The sequence below is a fragment of the Calidris pugnax genome, unplaced genomic scaffold (genome assembly GCF_001431845.1).
Source record: "Calidris pugnax isolate Ruff unplaced genomic scaffold, ASM143184v1 scaffold44, whole genome shotgun sequence".
Classification (NCBI taxonomy): Eukaryota; Metazoa; Chordata; class Aves; order Charadriiformes; family Scolopacidae; genus Calidris; species Calidris pugnax.
Window position 1 is genome coordinate 6,488,135 of NW_015094506.1, and position 23,240 is coordinate 6,511,374.

Genomic DNA, 23,240 nt, shown 5'->3' on the forward strand with positions numbered 1-23,240 from the left:
AGGGGGCAGGGGCAAGATGCTGCAAACCGCCCCCCCCTCCCCAGCCCTCCCCACCCTCACGGGGGGGACCCCCACCACCCTTACCCTGACTGCCAGCCCCCGCCTGGGCTCCCCCCGACCCGCCGCCCCCTGCCTCCCGTCTCTACAGCAGACCGGAGGCCTGGCAGCGGGCGGGGGGGAGGCAGTACAGAGGAGTGGGCTCACCCCACAGCAGGAGGAGGAAGAGGAGGAGGAGGAAGAGGGAGGGGGTCCGCTCCCCCAGCCCTGCCGCCGGGCCAGCCGGGGAGCCGGGGCGGTGGTGGCGGCTCCCGGCGCTTGAGACACCCAGAGCATCCTGCGGCGGGGGCGCGCATCTCCCACCCTCTCCCTCGCCTTGATCCTTCCAGCGGCTTTTTCGCACGTTTCTGAGGGGGTTTCGCTAGGCTATTGTTAAAAACCAGGAGCGGTTCCCCGTCGAGGGCTTGAGAGCCACCTTTCCTGCCATATTCTGGCTGTGCTTCTATAAATATCTAAGGCTTCCCAGGGTTTATCCACGCCTGGATCCTCACTGCCAGGGCGCTCCCTCCCTCCCGCTGCCTCCGCAAGTGGGAGTAGAAAGTTTACCTGTGCGGAGAGGAGGGCGTGTGGGAGCCTTTCTCCTGTTCTCGGGAGGAATTTCTCAGGTCCCACAGCTCCTGCCTGATGCCGGATCCACCCAGGAACCCAGCACCAGTTGGGGGTGAGATTGTAGCCCCCTCCCTCGGGTCTCATTTACCCGTGAGAGCCCCTAAAAGCACATCCCCTTGGGGGGGTGTCAGCAGGGTCTGGGTGGGATGCACCCTGACCCCTCAAGGAGCAGGCCAAGGGGAGAGGAGGAGAGATGCTGGCCGAGCCTGGCTCAGCCCCTGCCCCTCTGCCCCTCACCCTGGGTTTTGCAGGAAGATCAGAGGGAGGGGGGGACACTGTGCCACTGGTGTCCAGTAAGCATGGCAGTTCCCAGCAGCCAGACGGGGCTGCATGGTCACCTGGAGAGCGGTGGCCAGCACTGCCCGCCCAGTACCTGCCACAGCTACCAACCTTCCCTACAGAGCACCGGGCCCAAGCGGGTGCCACATCCCTGCCATGGCCCTTCCCAGCCGTGACCTGGGCCAGGTTTGGGCAGAGGTAGAGCAGGGTTGATGGGAGTTGGGGAGGGGGTCTTGCAGCCTTGATGCTCAGCTGAGGGGGCAGGGAGCATGGGCCCACAGCTTCATTCCGCCTCTACCTCTCAGTCTCTCTTGCTGCTACCTCCACCCGGGACTTTTCCTCGCCTTCCCTACAAGCTCCAGCACAGGCAAAAAGAGGTGCCCTCTAATATTGCCCCCCACCATCAAGCACAGCCACCTCAGGCCTTGTAAGCAGTGTAGGGGGGCAGGCAGGAAGGGCTAGGCATGCAGCACCCTCAGCTTTTGGGGCCCCAGTGCTGTCCCACTGCCCAAGACCTTGGTGAGTAGAGCAGGTGCATGGCATCTGGGGGTTTGGGGTAACCTGGTGTACCCCCAAACTGCAGCTCGGAGGAGAGCGGCAGTGCGTGCGTGGGTGCTGGCTGCTCTCTAAGAGGGGAGGTGTGGGTATGGGCGATTTTCAAGCGCTCACCCACGCCACCCTAAAGCAGCAGCTCATGTCACCTCCGCATATCCTGGTTTTCTCTGGTCTTCCACCACAGCAGCTTGTCTCCCAGTGCTGGGTGGGGGTCTCAGAGGGTTGGGACAGGATGGAGCAGATTGAGGGCGGAGTGGGGAAACAGCCTGCGCGTTTGAGACCTGCTTCAGCTGCCCCTTGGCTCTGCCTTTGGTACCCAGAGGCAGATCTTAGGAGGGAAAAGGAAAGAAGCACGGTCAAAGCTGTTACACCTCTTCTCGGGGACCCTGGACTCTGATCTGGTGACACACACCTACAGCACCAGCCCAGCTCATCCCACCAGCCTGCACCATCCCTCATGCCTCTTGTGATCCCTTTGCCAATGAGACCATAGCTGGGAAAAAGAAGGTGTCAGGAGCAGCCCTCGGCCACTCTGGGCTGGGCAGGGTTCTCAAGATACCTGCGTTGATGGCCGAGTTTTAAATCGTTCCCTGTGTGCGCAAGAGCACGAAGAGATCGCGGGGAGATGGAACATACAGAGCAGGGGCAAAAATCCCAACCCTCCATCACCATCTAACAATTTAGGCTTTGATTTGGTTTATTCTCATTTTGGATCCTGTATAAAACCCCTGTCAACCTATAAACCAGCACCTTATCCCCCAACCCACGCCTACAGGGGGAAAGGGTGGTGGCATTAGTTTTCTGCATTTCATCTTCTGTTGGAGCTCAGCGGGGGCTGTTTCTTGTGCTTGGTTTGGAAGAAGGCAGGTGGACCCCAGCTCTGATGCTGGAGCCGTTCTGCGCTAGCGCATGGAGCTGCGCTTGGATTCCCACGCTGGACTCGCGTTGCCTGGGCTGGCACTGGGAAGCGGTGTCTCTGCAGTACCATGTGGGAGGTCTGGATTTGATTCCCAGTGCTGTTTTCTCATTCCCCCAAGCTGGCAAGGGGATGGGAGTGCTGTGCAGGCAGCACTGCTTGTCTCTGCAGTGGGCTCCCTTCCCTGCTCCCGTCTTTTGCTCCTTAAGATGCGCAAAAGCTGCCTGCGAGATAGTCCACACTGAGGGCTTGTCCCTAGGGCTTTAATCTTCTTGGCCTTTAGGGAGGCCACAGCTCTACTCTGCCTGTGCTCTACCTCTCAACATGGCTTGGTGGACAGCGGGGAAACAGAGTGATCTTGCGGCTGGAGAATATGCAGAGGTTTTAAAAATTTTTTTCTTCTTTTCTTTCTCTAAGCTGCAATTTATCACAAAGAAATGGATTAGTTAATAGGAGAAATCGACTAGATGATCTCTTTGAGGGAGATGGCTTCAGGTACTGTGATTGCCTAATCTACAACGGGATGCTGGTCATACACGCTCTGCCTGACATCGGGGCTCTAGGACTGCCTGAGTCTTTTGCAATTCTGTGATTAGCCTTCTTTAAGATGTATTTTTACTTGATAGAAAAGCAGGGAGTGGTTGGGAGAAATATGGCTGATAAGTTATCTGCAATTACCCTGATTCGTCCTCCACCCACCCGTCCACATGAATTCTTTAAACCACAGTGAATCAACTTATTCATTTCGTTGCTTCGCCGCAGTCAGACGGACTAGCTACTGCCCTGGGTGCCTCCTTGCATAAGATGAAATGGCAGTTGGAAGATCGCAGCACTGAAATACGTGGAAGGGGAACCAGCGGAAAATAAGATATCTAAGGCTAAGCGTGGCCCTGCTGCTACCACTGCCCCGTCCCTTCTTCTGAGCCTTGTGTTTCTGCTTCAGCTAAGTGCGTCATAACAGCACCTAAAAAGACCATTTCTCCAGCCACGATTAGGGCTCCACCATCCCTCTGAACTTACCCGTCTTACTTGTCTGTTCGTCCGAAGACAGGAGAGGAGGTTCCTGGCAGGTATGGACTGGCTCTTGCTCTGGCAAAATTAGTGGCGTAGTGCTAACTGCCTGGGAACCAGGAGACTGACCCAGCTGGGTTAAACGTCAAAGCTACCTTTGATGTTGGGAAAAAATTATCCAAATGAACCCACCCTTTATAGTTCAAGAGCTCGTGGCTTCCTTGAGCCGCAAACTACCAGCTCCCAGCTAGAACCACACATGGGCGTGTGAGCTGGTGTGTGTAAAAGTCGACCAAGTGCACGGTGGTGATCTGTGCAAACCAGGCAGCGTGCCTCCATGCACCTGAGGTCAAATGCAGAGGAAAAAAATCTCTCTTTGTGCTCAGAAACAACTGTATGGTGCTAGGCAGTCTGCAAACTGTGCTGCAATCAAGTCAAGTCAAACCATGGCTAATTTGGACCTCTCAAGGCAAAGCTGCTTTTTGTTTAGTGTTTTCTTACAAGCAGGAGAGAACGCTGGTGCTGGGCAGCAGGAGGGACTGGCTTGTCTTTCTTTAATTTTTACACATACAGTGAATATGCTTAATATGAGTGGAATAAAAATACTGCTTTTTCTGTACTCAGGGCCACTAAGGAAGGGGAGAGGGAAAGGGTACGTACGTCTTCTGACACTCACTGTCGGCTGATACTTCCCAATACAGAGGGTATTTGCAGACCACAAAGTGCACCGGGTGGCTCTCTTCCCTTCCTAACACAAGCAGTCAAAGACCATGTTTCAGAGCCATCGATATAGAGGGATTGATTAAGCATCTGGGGGAAAAAGAGAAATTACAAATGGGAGTGTGGTTACTGGCTCAAAGTGAAAGGGATACTAAGCTGAGAGCTCTGCAGCACTCACTCCCTATACCTCTAACCCCATCCACAAAGAAGGTTCAAAACTGAAAAGAGTCACTGAAAGTGGCTCAGGTAACATGTTAGGTTGCCAACTCCGAATACTGAAGGTGTTTCTGTATTCCCAGAGCACATGCAGCGTCATTAATATTGGTGTGCATGGCTGTGCTGAAACATTTGTGGGGAAGAAACAGTTTTAGAGGAAAAATAGGAATTTGGTCTTCACAGTTTGTTGGGTGGCTTGTCTCTGCTGTTTGCTCACCCACTGAAACGGGTGTGGGGCCACCAGTTTATATGACCTGAATAATCCATGGGACATTTTTCTGGCACTCCTTCTCACTCCTAGGCTAGGCATGTAGGAGCTCACATCCAGTTAACTCTTCATGTGACAAACTCCTAAGTTACTTCTCAAGGTAGCAGTCAGCCTACACTACTTCGTCTGGGTGTAGCTAGCTGGTTGTGAAATGGGAATGGTTCTTTCTTACTGCACTCCTAGTCTGGATTTGAACCACTGATCAAGAAATGAATCACTCTGGCTACCACCATCCTCTGCTGGACCTGCTGTCCAGCCCATGTTTGAGCTCCGCATGCAGTCCTGGTTTGTTCACAATGGTGAAATGATATATCTAACACCTATTTACGGATGTGGTTAAGCCCTGCTTAGACAACTGTATTCTGTTTGGGGGCTGCACTTCCAAGAGAGGGAAGGAGTAGGGTGAGTGTGGGGGAGTGAACAAAGACAATTATCACAGATCAGAGAAAACAAGACCTGTAAAGAAAGGTTGGGAGAGCCAGGCAAGCTGAGTCTGGAGAAAAGACAACTGTGGGTGGATACCTAACTGTCTGCAAATACATAAAAGACCATTACAGAAAGAGGACAGGGGCCAATTATTCTCATTAGTCACCGAGGACAGATCAGGAAATAAATGAGTTTAAGATGAAGCAGAGAGAATACAGATTAAACATCAAATTAAATGTTTACTGCAATAATGGTTTAGTGACAGTAGAAGATGCTGATAAACGTGGCAGGATGGCTGTGACTGAAGATATTTAAAGCTAGATGTAGGTGCTGAACTATCAGGATTTTGTATCTAATAAAGTCTGTCTCCAGTGAACAATGGATCATGATATTTGCATGCCTAATCAAACAACTTTGGAAGAAAGATAATGAGGTCGATTTGTTCTGTGTGCACAAGGGAGGGACTGACTGTCCCATTGGAGGAAAATCTCCACCCCAAGTGGGTTTGGCCCTGTGCTCCAGATCTCACATGGTACCTGTAGGAGTCAACACGATGGTGTTGGCTGGTGGCATAGCTTAAGCATATCGGGAGCTCCCCAAAGATGTCTGTTTTTCAAAACCTCTGGTATGTTGTGACAGCGTGTCCTGCCCTGGGGGACCAACTAGAGCTTCGGTATGGAAATCTGTGCAAAAGACAGTTACAAACCTGTCCCATGTAAACGATGCCTTAGCATTTAGAGGGGCAATTCTTGAATCCTGGGATAAGTTGGGCTATTCCAGATTGAAACCATGTCCCTTTCATTAAGCAGCTTCACTCATCTGTGGCTGTCACTTTCAACATTTTACACCATCACAGCTGGTGCTGCGATGCACACACAGTGTGCAAAAACCTGACACTGCAAGGGGAGGTGAGGTATATCATCACATCCTGAATGATGTGAAAATACACGCCTTGCTATTTCATGATGTCATTCTTTTGTCTTGCAAGATGAGCTGCAGTTTAAAGGTGCCTGCTGTTTACTCACCTTTACTGCTTCCAGAAGATAAAATGGGATTTGGGGAGCTACAAGCATCATGGTTTCTGAGAATCATCGCTTCCCTAGCCAGCCTTTGCAGTCAAACCTTTCTGTGCTCTGAGTTGGAGGAGCTTCCTATGCGTGGTTGGGGTTTGGATGGGTGGTTCAGTTAATGGTTTCAGAGAAGGGTCTCCCTACTTTGAGTCAGTAGAGATTCCCCTGCCAGTAGCTGAAGGGCTGAAAGTGCCATTTTGAGTTTGGCCAGCATTGGGAATGTGCTGCATGGCCAGAAGCTGATGCCAGTTTATATCTTCCTGTGCATCCGCAGAAGTGGGGACTGTGGTACAACCTTACTGGTGGGTTATTATTTTTTAGCAGAGCAACAAGCATGTAATCCTGACCTTTGGGCATTTTTCGTAAGAATCAGGAATTTTCTATACAGGTGTCCATAACTCACTCAAACTCAAATGGAGGAAATTACATGATAAGCTCTCTTTTTTATTACACTGGGATTTAATGTTTTTATTTCACCTCTGCTCCTAATCCCTTAGTTAGGATTGCCATGCACTGTTGATGAGCTAATATGCACAGCTCTTTCACATGGATGTGGTTTCTTGCATGTATGAGCTCTGAAGAATTTGGAGGATTTTGCAAAAGGAAACAAATGTAAAAATTATTAACTTCACCATTTCAAAACAGACTGGAAGGTGAGATGGTGCCTAGGAGCCAGCTGAGACAGATGAGATTTGGTGTCATGAACCCGCTGATAATTTACTAGCACAAATGCCATGTCCTACATCACAGCTGATTGCCTAATGAACAGAAAATTGTTTTCAGGTGATAGGCATCATAGCCTAATGATAGCTGAAGATAGTAGCAGCCATGCATTACCTCTGGCTGTTGGCCACGAATGGGACACAGGGGGATATGGGTAGGTGAGAAGTTGTAGTCTGCCATAAGAAGGGACTTTGATTTCCCTCTGTCACATGGGATTTCTGCTACGCCTGCATTCCCAGTTGGGAATGAAGTCCTGAAGATACACAGTGGATGTTTGGAATGTGAAAGGTGTAAGCCCTAAAGGAATACTGAGCGGAAATGAATTGCAGAAGATCTGTTAGGAGCCTAAAGCTGGTTCTGATTCCAAGGGTCATCCTAAATCCTCACAGCATCTGGGAGCAGGTGGTTTTGAAGCCTGTGCAGTGAGAAGAACGGCTCCGCCGCTGCATGGAGAGGTGTAGGGATGCTGCCAGCCGCTCCAGGAGGAGGATGGAGAAAGGGTCGCTGCTGAGAATGTCTTTGTGCCAGGTAAAGCGGGGTGTTAATTAATTGCCCGTGATTGGATTGCTGGGGAATTTCTGTCATGGGACTCTGCTGAGAAATGCCTTTGAAGTGCGTTGTGGCAGAGGAGATGCACAAAAACGCCCTAGCTCGCGGCAGCTCGCACGTAGGCATAGCCCTGCGTGGAAAGCACGCGGGAGGCGTCTGCGTGTCCCTGCGCCCCTCTCTCCTCCTCTGTAATTCTGTGTTATCGCTGGCTGCTGTACTCAGTGGCCTGAGCATCTCAGGGGAGATTCCCGTGTGTCAGACGTGTTTCAGCAGAGGCAAGCTGAAACATCAGAGGCTGACAATCCCCAAGGGAGAGTCTAATGAAAGCGACAGGATGACATAATCTGTTCTCACAGTCTCTCCTCTTTAGTTCTCCACATTTTTTTTGGTGCAACTTGAAATTACCCTCTAATTTATTACTGAAAAGGTGAATGTTATATATAATTAAAATTGCAAAGATAATATCCTGAAATGTTGAAAGTCAAAGTGTAAAAGCAGCTTGGATGTGGTCTGAAGTACGATGTATTTGAGTATTCTGGGAGGAAGCTTTTGAGACTCCATCTGGAAGCGACAAAGTGGTAAATGCCACAAAGGCATAAATGGAATCTCAGAAAAGACGTTGCAATCATTTCATTACATGATGGGGGGCCTGTACTCTAAACAGGAGGAGATAAAAACTAAGTTGCTTAGAAAAATAGGACACCTGTGGGACAGCTGCCTTGAAAGATATAGCGGCTCTTACAGAAAACTGTCTTTGAATCCCTGGTTTGAAAGTCTGCAAACTTTCAAACCAGGGATTCAGAGAGAGCTGTAAGTTTCATGCTTTATCTGCTTTTAATTTACACCATTTCAATGTAAAGAGGCTAAAAGGCTCTCTGAACTCAGGGCTCAGAGAAATTTGCAGGAGCTGAGTGTCTGTGCCTCAGCGCTCTCTGAAGCAGAAGCTGGATGCTCGCAGCAGGCACCTTGCATGAGCAACGCTTTCTGTGCAATAGTTTTGTTTTAAGTGGAGGGCGGAATAACTTTCAGAAACCAGGAGATACACAATAGGAATGAGTGTTGGCTAATGACATACGTCGCCTTAATACCCTTTTTTTCTGTTAGGACATTGAGGTGAAATCGTGTTCCTTGTTTGCAGCTTATCGGAGAGATCCCTGACTTCAGCTTTTGATGTTAGAGGTGGTGATTAAGGTTTCTCACAGGAGAGGTCTGTAATGGAGTGAATGTGGCAGAAAATGGATTTACTGCCCCATGAAAAAAAGTAGTATTAATTTCATAGATTTTGTTAGTTCTGCACTGAAATTAATTACTGCATTTGATGTGTTTTCATGAAAAAGCATGGAAAAGCCCAGAATAGCTAGCAGCCTGGTAAGCAGAAAAGCAACTGGGTTTTGGGTGACGCATTCCTATTCTGCATACTTTAGAGTGGGGACTTGTCTCGAGGCCGTCCTAGCCAACGTGAGGGCCCAGACTACTGGGTCCTCTGCAGTAATGCTTTCTCAGTTGGAGCTTTTCCAGTTGGAGCTGTTCTACTTTATATAAATGCCTATTCATTGTGCTGGAGAGGGAGTGCTCTAACGACTGGGCTGTGGAGGTAGTTTGTTTCTTTGGCCCAATATAAAGTAATTACTTATATAAAGGGAAATAACTTCAGCATGAAAGAAATGGAGAAGCAGACTCCGTAGCCCAGAGGCTATGGAGTCCTCTGAGATCTGGGAGACATGGGAGCTAATTCTCCCTCCAAATTAGGCAGTGCAGGTTTGCTCTTGTTCTGCTTTGGATGCATTTGTATTTCCCAGTGACAACAAAATGTTTCATTTAGCATCCAGCTTCAATACTGGCTCCAGGTGGGAGAAGAAATGACAGGAGGAGGTGAATTCCCAGGGAACAAAGACCTGATCCTCAAGCAAATGCTCTTAAACAAAGGATGAGGGATGAGAACTACAGAGACTCTGTGACAGGAAACCAGAGTTATTGCTTCAATGAAAAATTTTATCATTTCCTATAATGTGCAGGTAGCTCTTTAAAGTTCTCTCCAGATCTTTAAAATCACTTGGGATTTTCACTCCTGCAGTTTGTATCCCTCGGTATATCCCCTCTCGTTGTTCATTATTCGTTTGCTTTTATAAGCTTGGTGAGATGCTTGACTTTTATATGGAAAGGGGAGTTTTTCCAGAGGCTAGCACTAGCTGGGGGAGACTTCTTTCCAGACAATCTCCAGGGAGTCAGTGGAGAACAAGGGGGTCCTTCGAAGGGCAGTGTAGAGCAGGAGCCCAATGGATGTGCTTCAGCCTGCCCTCTGGAGAAGCTAATGCCGTTTGACTACAAAGGCAGCCTACATAGGTGAGCTTCCTAAAGCCTTTTTTAAGTCTCTCTTTTGTTCTGTGTGAATGCATGCTAAGGATGTACAGGGTTGAGGGCTGGAAAAGATAATGGTTGTATTAAATTATCTCTCTTCTACCACCCTGTTTGGAAAACAGGCATGATCCAGGAGGGATCCAAAGTCTCCTAATCCCTGGCCTGCTGTCTTGTATCTTTCCCCTGTAAAAAAAACTGGCCACCCAATAGTCTATCTCTTTGAATGTAAAGGCCTGGAGATATCTCAGTCTGGGTCTGATGTAAATCGTTCCCAAACATGATTTGCATTTGCGAGACCTAACAATGTCCATATAGCTCAGCCCAGCCACGGTCTATGGACTTCTCAAACCTTAATTTAAAATCAGAGAGTGGCAAGTTGGCACATGTGGTCCCCTTGATATGACCAGGTATCATAGAGCTGGTCCTTGGCACCCCACAGAGAACTGTCCCTCAGGCTACTGCAGGATGGCTAAGGAGAGATGGCCAGGGTTTGCTTCTTTTACTGTAACCGCTGTGTCCCAGGAGGGAGCTGGTGTAAGAATGACGTTTAATTATGTTTTCCAGTTGGAGCTGTTCTACTTTATATAAATGCCTATTCATTGTGCTGGAGAGGGAGTGCTCTAACGACTGGGCTGTGGAGGTAGTTTGTTTCTTTGGCCCAATATAAAGTAATTACTTATATAAAGGGAAATAACTTCAGCATGAAAGAAATGGAGAAGCAGACTCCGTAGCCCAGAGGCTATGGAGTCCTCTGAGATCTGGGAGACATGGGAGCTAATTCTCCCTCCAAATTAGGCAGTGCAGGTTTGCTCTTGTTCTGCTTTGGATGCATTTGTATTTCCCAGTGACAACAAAATGTTTCATTTAGCATCCAGCTTCAATACTGGCTCCAGGTGGGAGAAGAAATGACAGGAGGAGGTGAATTCCCAGGGAACAAAGACCTGATCCTCAAGCAAATGCTCTTAAACAAAGGATGAGGGATGAGAACTACAGAGACTCTGTGACAGGAAACCAGAGTTATTGCTTCAATGAAAAATTTTATCATTTCCTATAATGTGCAGGTAGCTCTTTAAAGTTCTCTCCAGATCTTTAAAATCACTTGGGATTTTCACTCCTGCAGTTTGTATCCCTCGGTATATCCCCTCTCGTTGTTCATTATTCGTTTGCTTTTATAAGCTTGGTGAGATGCTTGACTTTTATATGGAAAGGGGAGTTTTTCCAGAGGCTAGCACTAGCTGGGGGAGACTTCTTTCCAGACAATCTCCAGGGAGTCAGTGGAGAACAAGGGGGTCCTTCGAAGGGCAGTGTAGAGCAGGAGCCCAATGGATGTGCTTCAGCCTGCCCTCTGGAGAAGCTAATGCCGTTTGACTACAAAGGCAGCCTACATAGGTGAGCTTCCTAAAGCCTTTTTTAAGTCTCTCTTTTGTTCTGTGTGAATGCATGCTAAGGATGTACAGGGTTGAGGGCTGGAAAAGATAATGGTTGTATTAAATTATCTCTCTTCTACCACCCTGTTTGGAAAACAGGCATGATCCAGGAGGGATCCAAAGTCTCCTAATCCCTGGCCTGCTGTCTTGTATCTTTCCCCTGTAAAAAAAACTGGCCACCCAATAGTCTATCTCTTTGAATGTAAAGGCCTGGAGATATCTCAGTCTGGGTCTGATGTAAATCGTTCCCAAACATGATTTGCATTTGCGAGACCTAACAATGTCCATATAGCTCAGCCCAGCCACGGTCTATGGACTTCTCAAACCTTAATTTAAAATCAGAGAGTGGCAAGTTGGCACATGTGGTCCCCTTGATATGACCAGGTATCATAGAGCTGGTCCTTGGCACCCCACAGAGAACTGTCCCTCAGGCTACTGCAGGATGGCTAAGGAGAGATGGCCAGGGTTTGCTTCTTTTACTGTAACCGCTGTGTCCCAGGAGGGAGCTGGTGTAAGAATGACGTTTAATTATATGTCTTTGTACATCTTTGCCTGCACGCATTTAGAAGCATTGCCTGTTTTTAGCAAGGCAGATGTTTAATAAGAAAATATTGCTTGCATGATGAAGCATAAAAACCAAACACAACAGAAAATTAGAGAGAAGGTTTGCCCTGGCAGTCTAACTGTGTGCTTTTAAGTGCATAGGGTAATACAGAAATCTGTATATCTTCTCTGACATGACAGTCTTCTGTGATACCGTAGTTCCACAACTGTGGCAGGACAAATTGCAGTGTATACCTACACAGGGATTCAGCTGCAGCCCAGAGGCCGGATTCACTGTCCCTTTGAAGTTGGGCAAAATGTCGGCATTGGCTGTGGTGAGGATTGGATTGTCTTTGGATGTCTGCTCTGTGGTCTGAGACGCAAGGGCTTGCAATATTTCTTTGAATCAGCTTAATTTCAGAATATTTTTGCTTATAAACTTGTTAATTTTTGTCATCTGGGGAACACTTTAAAGAGCTATTGAGGTACTGCCTGGGTTGCTATTTTGGTGCCTGCAATGAATGCTGCATAAATCCTTAATGTTAGCTGCGTACAATGGGTGGGATTTTTTTTTCCTTGTTTTTCAAGCATTAAACGATACAATTTTAAGGATATGAATAGATTCATCAACACTTCTCTTGCTGTATAAGTTTTCAGGTGTTTTCTTGATCACCTAATGTATTGCTTTTCCTGCAGTATAAAACAGCAATAAGTATAGAATCTGGTTGACATTCATTTTTGGGATCAGATTAAGTTGTGTGAAGTTTCCTCCCCCAAATCCTCATGGACTATGCCTGGAGGAGAAAAATCAATGACTCTCTGGTAAGAACTGCTTAAAATGTCTGTGTTTGGCCTAGGTGAAATTTCCATTTGAGCAGAATTTGAGATTTAAAGCAATTTAATGGCATTTTCTCATAATCTGAATGACTTTTAAACCATCACTTTATATTACTCTTTCAAAGTTGCAGGAGCAAAACTTGATGGAAAATCATAGAACTTGATTTTACTGTCAGATATTCAGAGGGAGAGAAAAAAGAAAGAGTTAAAGACCTAATTTCCCTTTAAAACTCCTAATTTCCTTTATTATAGGATGTCTAAATATTCAGTGAATTTAAAGGAGATGGCAGAAAGACAGTGTTTGGTTCAGTGCTCCTCCTGGATATGACAAATCTACGTGTTCTTTAGGTGAAGCCTGAGGGTTTAGAGAAGTTCGTATGAAAAAGACTCAACTTGAACCTTGGCTTTACTGAAATGCCACATTTATTACACTAGCTAAAGAAATACAGAACTTGGATAAAAGCATATGGAGATAGTCCATTCAATGAAAGATCAGCATAGCAATGTAAAGAGAAGGCAAATATCACTTGGAAGCAGCAGGTTAAGCTGTGCCTCTTAATATAGTTGAAAGTGAAACATTATGCATTCGTACCAATAAATAGAAGAACATACTGGGTAACACCCATTCAACCTTGAGCAGCACTTGCACTGCACTGGATGGATGGAGCTCCTTGGTGCGAAACTGGAGGCCTTGCAGAAGATGTAATTGAGAATTGTCTCATTGCTTGCTAGAGCAAGATGGTAAGAGCCACGCTAAGGTTTTTCTTGGCCATAGTCAGCTCCCAGTTGGCTGAAGCCAAGCTGACCTTCTCCATCCTGGCTGAGCTGGTCCTGTATATGCTGATCAGCATTTGGCAGAAGGTACCCATCCATGGTCTGTGCCAGGAGATACGGTCAGGTGGTTTGGCTGGAGCTCTTTTCCTCTAGATGTATGCATAGGCCTGGTCCTTCTTTTCAGGCTAAAAGCATCCTAAGATCTTGTAGACTAGTCTCCTGCAAGGAGGACCTGTGGGTTTCAAGTAAATGCAAAGTGTAGAAGTAGGAGAGGTGTATGCGTGCATCTGTGCTATCTTGCATTTTCTGAACATCCAAAGGATGGGTACTCTGCAGTTTTATGCTTTTATTCAGTCCATTTTGGCTTCCCTCTGCTCAAATCGATCCTGTTACTTGTAGTGAGGGTTTCTGTGGTGGCGCTAACAACTGTCATAAATCCAGACAATTCACAGACATTGAGGCTTTTCAAGTGACTTGAGTTGCGCTAAGCCTTTTCCCTCACTCCTTTCTGTTGCCACATGAGGGTGGAAAGTTAAGCAGAAGACTTTCTCTTGCTGCTCTTGAGGAGAAAGTGGGCTGATGGGGGTCATGAGAATAGGTGGTGGCAGGAGGGTAGATTTATATACCTCGTTGGACTTTCACTGGCAGTAATTGCATTCTGGTCCTGGGAAAGCCTCGACCATGAAAAACTGAGAGAGCTGACTCGTAAATTTACCTGCACTAGGGTGGGAGAGAGGGAGTAGCCAGTACCTTATTTTCTTCTGTTTTCTGGGGAGAGGAAAACTGGCGAGGGTAGAGGTGCCCCCCTTCATCTGGGGCACCGAGCAGAGGGGGAACAGGCACAGTGGCAAGGAGCCCTGACCCACTTCATTCAGGCATTGCTGAGCCACAGCTGCCTTGTGGCTGATGTAAGCAGGACTGGGCTGGCATCTTCTCCCCCCTCCCTTGCCCCCCAAGCTGAACCACCCCAGAGGTGATGCATCAGTGCTGCCCAGGGTTAGTTCCCTATCCACCCCTGCAGCACCCTACCTTCCCCTTGATCCTTCATCCTCTTTCCCACACAACTTCTTCTTCTTCCAGGCTGAACAAGCCCAGCTGGACTTCATGCCATCACCCCCAGCTTGGGGTCAGGGCAGCCCTGTAGGCACTGGTTGGGAGAGGGGGCAAAGCCATCCTGTCTCGGTGCCTTTGATCAGGTTTGGGAGCTGTTGGAGGCTCTGGTGTATGTAGGAGCTGGGGATGGGGTGGGCGGCAGGGGAAGAGTTTTGGATGAGATTTCAGAGGGACAAGGTTTGGAGGAGGAGGAAGGGGTTTTTTCTTCTGCATTCTAAAAAGAAATAAATAAAAAATTAACAATCTTCTTTGTACTCAGGCCCTGTTTCTGTGACTGCTCGGGCAGTGTCTGGGGTACTCTGCACCAACATGATGCCTCGCAGAAAGGCTTTGAAGAAGCAGCCTTCTATCTCCCCTCCTGTCTTTGGGATGAAGGAGGAGAGGAGCCTGCCTTGGACACCACCGTTCAGAGGAAGGCAATGTGCAGGCTGTTAGGAAAGTGCCATGCCCACTTTGAGGGCGCGTGTGGAGTAAGGCAGTGTACAGAAACGTATCCCAGCAGCGGTATACATTTGGGTGATGCTTAATTGGCACCTGCCTGGTGCTCCCAGTGGTTCTCACAGGGCCTTTCGTGGGTCTCCAGGGGCCACTGCTTTTTCTGAGAACAGCAGGGCCTCATGCAAACCTGTCGCACCGTGGCACAATGTTGGTACACCACCAAAGCCAAACTGCAGTGTCTGAAAACCCTTTGGCAGTTTTTGGTGAGGGACTGATGCTGGGGATCGGCGTGTGAAAAATCCATATTGTCTTCTGAGTTCAGGGATGTGCCTTGACTTTTCTCCGATGACAAACCCCGTGCCTTTTGCTTTGTGAGAGTATTTCCATTGGAAATCAAAGAGATTTGAGATATATAGCTGGCTAAGCAGTCATACCTCAGAATAGGATTTGGGGATTAGCAGAGTGGATAATAAATTGAATAGTAGGAGTTAAAATCAGACTGCACTTGGAAAGAAAGCGGAGATGAGAGGTACACCCCTGGAAAGCAGTAATGCCAGGAACGACACTGGGGTTACACCGGTTGGCAAATGAGATACGGGCTCGCAATACAATGTGGCAGCAAAGAAGCTGATGTGATTTCTGGATTGCATAAACAGCACTGTTGTGTCTCAGAGCAAAGAAATGTTTTCTCCATGTTTTTAGTCGTGTTTTCTTCATGTGCCTGGTCTGTGTGTACCTAGGCTATTGAGTTCATTTCTGGAGAACTCGGTGCCCCAAAGATGGCAGCAAATTAGAACAAATTCAGTGGAGCAACAAAAATGATTAAGATGCTGGAGGGATTGATCTAAGAGGGAAGATTAAAGTAACTAATTACATTTAGCTTGGCCAAATGACAATTTAAAGAGAGATGTGATGACTGCCTTAAAGTGTGTGCTTAAGAATGTAAACACCAAGGAGAGAGAGAAAGAGAAGGAGGGATTGTTTAGTGCTGTCGGAACCGCTGTTGGTTAGATGCCCGGTCTGTGCTGCTGGGGGAGTTGTGCCGGAGCCTAACCAGGACCCAGGGAGAAGTAGCTGTAACCAAACAATAGCAGCAAACGGAACAAAAGGAGGCACTGAATAGACAGCACAGTTCCTGCTGCGAAGCATGGTAGAGGCAAAAGTACCATTCTCAGGGAAGCAATGGCAGTCTCTGAGCAAAAGTAGCCCTGGGAGCTTGCTAGAAGTAGTATCCAAAATCCTCCAGGAGACAAGGGAAAGGATGCGGTGTTCCCACAGGAGTCCTCCCCCTCTGATTTGCAGGACCTGTAGATCATTTCTCCCTTGTCCTTTTGGCTCTGATTGTGTAGTGTTACATCCATGTGAGGGTGTGGTGCTTTTAAAAAGATAGTTTGCAGGCTGGAGTGGGAGCAAACAAGGGCATGGGGTAGGCGACAATAGACACTAAGTCCTATAAGAAATGTGAAGAGAGCCAGGCATGTTCAGCCTAGAGGAAAGAAAACTGTGGGTGGAAACCTAACTGTCTGCAAATTGGTAAAGGACTGTTATAAAGAGAGAACAGGGGCCAATTATTCTCTTTAGTCACTAAGGGCAGATCTAGAAGAAGCTGGGAAAAACGGAATCAGTGTGAAGGAGAAGCCAAAGTGTTGGGTGACAAGGAGGCTAGGAGGAGAGGGTGAGGGAATTGCGGTGAGTATAGATACTCAGGGGTGACTTTAGACACTCAATTATCCAGGAGTGACACAGGCATCAAGAAACCGATCTTGTTTCAGCAAGATTTCATAGTCTTTAAAAGGCTGTTGAGCTTCTAAATGAGCCAGTGCTGTGGTGTTTTTTCCTTGCAAGTTATTTGTTCGGGACATTTTTGTTAATGTTTCTGTTTATATTTTCTTCTCTGATTATGGATCTGTTTGATTGCTTCCTTTTGCAATGGAGGGACTACGGATGAAATGCACGCTTCTTATGAAAAATGCAATGAGGAGCTGGTTCCAGCAGAGTCTGGACTAGCTGTTTTTTTTGCCCCTTCAGTGTGAATTTTTTTTTGAGGTATGAAATAGCTTAATTAGCTTTAAAAAAAGTCTATGTGCAGTACTATATCTCCTCATTTTGACAGGCACGGGAAAATATCATGAAGCAGAGCTCTTATCACAGTGTTTTTCACCCAGTTGTACTTAAGAAATTCTGCGCACTTTTTCATATCAAGTCCATTTTCAGATGCTAGGAGGATATTTCATACCTGGAAATGTTAATTTCCTGATCCGCTTTTAAGACTGAGCGCATTTCCAAGTGAAATGAAGAGGTGAGGATAAGAAACGGAGCCATGAGCCGATGCAGTATCTCAGCCGGTGGCTCCAGTCTCTCTGGGTGAATGGCTCTGTTAAGCCCGATGCAAAGAGCATCCTAAATCTATTCTTTTGTGTTATCTGTTTGCAGGGCTGTTTGTAAAATAAATGCTTCAGCTTAGTTCCCTGTATGACAGTGACTGTGTCCCAGTGACACAGCTAGTTCCTGGGCAATTTTAAGAGGGAGTGCAAAGAGTGACAGGAGCCCAGGATCAGAGAAACAACTTATTGCTGTAAATCAGAAGAGCACCTTTTAAGGCAAAGGCTGAAGCACTGCATGCAAGTGGGGCTGCACTATCCTGGGCTATGGGGAAGACTCCCCTTGTGGTAAAGATGGGGAGGCAGGTCAGCAGGGTCCCATATCTGACTTTTCCATGCATTGGCTCTTACTCGGTTAATCAACGGCTGTGGTCAATAAGGTTGCTTCCCTTTCCTGCCCTAGCAGTTTGTTCCTGCAGCAGTTCAGTGGTCTGGCAAACCCACCTTTGTTGCTGGTTGAGGATAGCATGGCAGGCTGTCGACAGGCGTGGATCAAACGCAGGCACAAGTCTCCTTCTGCCTTGCCAGCTACGGTCTGTAGCTTTTCACGAGTGTGGCCAGCTGGAGTTGGACAAGTCTTAAACAGCAGCAGAGTTTGTCAGAGCCTGTGAGCCAGTCACTCGACATACCTGTTTGTCTGTGAGCTGGGATGATGGACACGCACACACTATACAGCTGTATTCAGAACTCACACTTACTTTTGTGTTTGTGAGGTGCCTTGGGACTTTTCAGCTGATGATGCCATAGCAAAATACTTATTCTTTACTTGGTCTTGACTTTCAGAGCTCTACCCTTGGCATTCTTCAGTGGTTTGGCAGTTACTGAAAGAAATAAAGCAAAAGCATCATACAGAGTAGAAAAGCACTTCACAAAGCATATTCTGATGAAGTCAGCTCCTTCAACAGCTGCAACAGGGACAGGGAAGCAGCCAGAAATACAGAAAGGGGAATATGATGGGAGATTTATGCTGGTGAATACTAGTCTATGATGAGTCCTGCAAGATCTTTGCATAGAGAAGATTTCAGTGCTGTGTTTACCTGCAAAGCCTTCATCCCAGACTTCTGAGGGTCTGCAGCCAGTGTTAGAATTGCAGATGTTCTGCAGGATATGGGGGCTTGGCTATTGTAAAATCCCATGTCCTGTGTGAAACAAGTATGGGTCGTGTTGCTTTTCCCTACATTTCTGTCGTGACTTTCCGCTTCTTATGTATTTATTTATCTATTTATTCATTTTTGGAAGGCAGCAACTGGGCTCATGCAGTTTGTGACGTGTCAGTACCAATGCAGTGACTTAACCGCATGTCCTGGACCTATAGAGTCCTTAGGAAGAACAACACTACTGTTGCTGGTGTTGGATGATGGTGAGGAACTTGGTCTGGAGCTCTCTACAGCAGAGCAGAATATTTCTACGTTCAAGGTAGCTTTGGAAAATTTAAAATGCTACCTTATACCTAAACAAACCCCGCAAACACCTTCATTCTAGAAATGACTTGGTTTGAACAATACAATGGTTAAGATGGAAGTGTGTCTCTTTCCCCAGAGTATCTCTGAGTGGCCACGTTTGCCTGTGAGTCAGAATGGAGTTGTAGTTTCAAACACCAAAGGCTTTGCCCAAACGTAATCCTCCTCTGTTGCAAACCTCCAAAAAGTGGCATTTTGGGAGCACAGGCTTGGCTCAGATGACGGCTGACACGGACACCAGCCGCTCTGAAGGTTGTGTGGGTAGAGTCAGCAAAGTGGGAGCCTGCCTTGGATGTGCCAATGTCATGCACGTATATATGCCCTGGCTAGCAGTTGGCTGTCCTGTTGTCCCCTCACTCTGATGCAGTACTGGCTAATGAGGTTTGCTACCCCAAAGGGCTGCAAACTTGTGTGTCCCTAGCCAGCCCTGCTGTGCTCTCCTGTGCTGGCATTAGGAGGCACATAAAAAGGATGTTTTGACCTGCTTCACGCTCGACAGACGGCAGAAGCTGATTGCTGGAGGCAGCCCTTGGTCTGCTCACAGATTGGCTTCAGGGATTACATGCAGGGGAGTGTGGGCCATTAGAGCTGCAGTCTCCATGTACCACAGTTCTCCGTGACTTCATAGTGCTTGAGAAGCATGAACTGCATCACAGGAGGTCCTTGCAGCAGTGTGGTGTCACGTCTGAAGAAAATACTCAGCCTATCCACCTTCCACTTGTCTCTAGCTTACAGCGGGAACCAAGGTACACAAGTTGTGTCTTTTCTGTAGCCCAATTCTACTGTTGTTAATATCCACTGACAACTTTTTTTTTTCCTGCACAGTGCTGCAGGTTGGAAAGACTGATGGGACCCCAGGTGAATCGCTACATGTTGATGTATTTACTTTACCTGTTGCTCTGTAGAAGCCTGGGATCCAGACACTGAGGTTTTAACGGCTCCCTGCCAATCAGATTAAATATTTAGCAGCGATAGGTTCTGGGCATCACTTTCCTGACAGTGTATTTCATGCATCATTTGCCGTAAACGTTGGGAGATTTTTAGCTACGGCTTGCAAAGTAACTCCCTCTCCACTCACTCTCCCATCCTTAGCTCCTCTTTTTACCATCCCTCTCACTTTCAACTTTTGTTCTTGTCCTCACTTTCTCTGCCCTGCTGTTTCCTTCCCCTTAGCTTTTTCCTTCTTTCTCTAATTGTTGTTTGCTGGTGTGTGGCTTTGTAAATTGCACCTGGTGTGGATGTCAGCCTGTGATGGAGGAGTGGAGGCATGGACTGCATCTAATTGAGCGTTCCTACCTCCTTGGAAAAGTGCACGTGATTAGAGGAGTTTGCAGGCTGATGGCTTCTTTTGGGAGTGGGTGCCCCTTGACTCAGGAAAGCACCCTGAGGACAAGGAAAGGAAGAACATCTCTGTCATCGCTCTTCATGATGCAGCTCATCTGTGTGCAAGGACTATCCATCTTTCTCTAGGCACATGCAAGACCTGCTCTGGGACTGTGACTGTGGAGTGGCCTTTTCCTTCTTTTGTCCCTTCCTAGCTGAAACCTTTTTAGGAGAAGAGTGCATGGGGTTCGGTCATCTGATTAGAAGCATGGTCACCATGAGGTCCCCGTGTCCCACCACTTGTGGGCTTGCAGCAGACTTTTGTGTCAGCTATGCCCACACAACTGGCTGATACCCCCAGTGATGGTATGAGGGCCATCAAAAGCAAAAATGTGATGAACATGGAGGGGGGGAAAAGAGTATCCCTAGGAGAGGTCTCAATATGTGATGGTATCTTCTGTACTGGCAGAAGGTTGTCTCCTGGGAAACAGCAAGCCTTGAAGACTGGGCAAGGACCTTCCTCCACTTCCTTCAGTGTGCTGGACATCAGTAGGTTTCACTTGTATGAAGTACACTTGACTGGTTATCCTCTGAGTTTTCAGGTATAATGTCTAAGGACATGGCCCTTTAGAGGGGCTATATGACACAAGAATGATTGCTGACACCAGATGTGGTGGTTCTGGGTTGATATTGGGTTCAGGAAGCTAAAGTCTTCTGGGCTAGTGAGCTATTTAGGCAGGCTTGTGCGCTGCATGTTTTATGCTGCAGAGTCTTCTCTAGAGGTTGCTTTTCTCCTTTCACCCATTGCTTGTGATGATTTGATGCCATTTATTAATAGCTGCGGTCAGATGATTTGACTCTTCCTTCCCCTGCTTCCTTGACTGATTGGTATGTGCATCTTTCCCTCTGCTCTTGCTCCAAGCATGCTGCCTGAACACGTTGCAGTCCCTGATGAAGCTCGTGGTCCTTGCTGCCTCCAGGTTCACCCTGTGAGACTGCTGCTCTGCATTCCTGTTGTCGCACATCTTGTACCTGGCTCCAACTGCTCCAGTGGTCCTATATACCAGTCCAGGAGATGTTAATTAGTGTCGGGGCTGGGTTTTTCAAGGGGGTTTCTCTCCTTGCTGTGACGTGTCTGAAGCCATCTGGTGAAACATCATCCTCTTTATTTCACATTTCTATTGGCATGGGTTGTATCCTCTGTTCAAACTGCCACTGCTGTTGCACCAGTGTGGGCTTGAGGACCTGGGGGAGATGAGACTGTCTTCTCATGGTGGCTGCCAAAGACATAGTTGGGGAGGTGCGTTGCTTTGAAAGCTGAGATTATTTTTGCTTATGAAAGAAATGGGGGCCCTTTAGGTGGGGGGGAGAGACAGGTCACAGTGGCCAGAGGATATGGCTCTTTTTGTTGCTGTGCCACAATAGGCACTGAAGCCTTTTTGGCAGGCAGTCTGCTGGGATGGGATATGGCAGGCCAGATGGTTTGAAGTAGGTACTGGGACATTTGGGAAGCTGCTTCAGCAGAGATAAGGAGTGAAAGAAACCTGTAAATTCTGTAAAGCATAATAACTAGTGATGGGCAAACCAGCCTGCTTAATTTCTTGTTTTATTTCTCTCTCTTCCCGCCACCCCCCTCCTCTTCTCATTGCTCTGGGCCCCTCTAGTCCATTCCCCTGCATCTGGTGGCTTATTTCCCTACAGATGTCATCTTGGCAGTAACTCACGCCTGAGCACCTCCCTTGGGGAATTTGTGCACTGCCTGAGTGCTTTTTCTTTTCCTAATGTCAGGGCGCTTGATATTTTTTTTTTTTTGGTGTATGTATACTTTTAGGCAATTGCTCTTTATAAATAAATTAAAATTTTAGCAGCGGGAGAAGCTGTAAGGCAGATGGATCTGGAGAGGATGGTCCCTTAGCCTCATGCCAGGCCAGTCTGGGTAAATGAATCAGCCGGAGGGGCTGCACAGCTTGCCCACCAACTCACCTCAGCTGCAGGGCCAGGAGCTCAGCCGTGGTCTGATGTGTCCTCTGATCTCTTTAATTAGGAAAGGAGGAGTGATAAATGAGTATTGCTTTCTGTCCTGCTGAAGTATCCCTGGCCTCTGGATGGTGCGGTGACAAGGCTGTGCTAGGAATATGGTCAGGGAGGTGGTTTAGGGTCCCTGAAGCTTTGCAGGCTCAGAAGATAAAGTACATACAAGAGGAAGAGGATCCCAGAGCAACACCGGGGCAATGTAGTCAGGTGATAATGCATACATGGCTTGCTTGTTCCAGCTTTTCCCTCTCTCTCCTTAGACAAATATCATGGGGAGCATGGCAAGAGGCTGCTCTCTGGATGTGTGCTGTGTTTATAGATCATGAGCCGCCTCCTGTGGCATCCAGTGCCTCATAAAGGTGTCAACACCTGTGCAAAGTGGGTTTAAAATGTTGCCACATCAGATCAAAGGGGCTTGACACCCCTCTGGCACAGGGGTAGCAGAAACATAGTGTAAAGGCCTCTGGGAACTTTACTGTACTTAAGCGTCTTCATGTATATAACAATCAACGCAGCTGCATCCAAAAATGCCTCCAGGCTTGGAAACTAGGTCCTGTCACAGTGTCACCCTCACAGGACACCAAAGCAGGAGCTGTGTCAGAGGCTTTGCAGGAAGCCAGCATATAATGGTTTGTGTTGAAAGGGACCTTAAAGATCATCTTGTTTCAACCCCACTGTTGTGGTCAGAGACACTTTCCTCTAGACCAGGTTACTCAAAGCCCCATCCAGCCTTGAACACTTTCAGGGATGGGGCATCAAAGGGGTGGTTTGTTTGTTTTTCTGTGTTTTTATTTTTTATTAATTGAAACTGATGACTATGTGGGGTTGCAGTTCAGCGCTGTGGCCTGGACCTGGCTTGGAGAAGTGTCAAAGTTGTGATGAGAAGGAGAAACAAGGGAACCTCAAAGTGAGTGTAGCGCCGAGAAGGTCCAGGGGGACAAGTGGTGCTCTGAAGTCTAAGTTTGGAGAGGCAGTTCATATAGGCAGCTTGGTTTGCTTTCTCTACTTCATTTTAGTGGCCAGGTGATATTTGCAGCATATAATCTTTGGCTGTTCTGGATGTCAATATTGGTACTGTCATATACAAACAAGGGTGAGACCTACAGACTGCAGCCTGTCACTAACTGGATGCTTTAACGGGGTGGTTACGTGG

General features: G+C 47.5%; 1 protein-coding gene across 3 annotated transcripts in view; it reads left to right on the top strand.

Moving 5' to 3' along the window:
* The window catches only part of GRIN2B (glutamate receptor, ionotropic, N-methyl D-aspartate 2B), a 213,870-nt gene that overhangs the window by 3,032 nt on the left and 187,598 nt on the right, over positions 1-23,240 (top strand). The gene's annotated exons all lie outside the window — the stretch shown is intronic.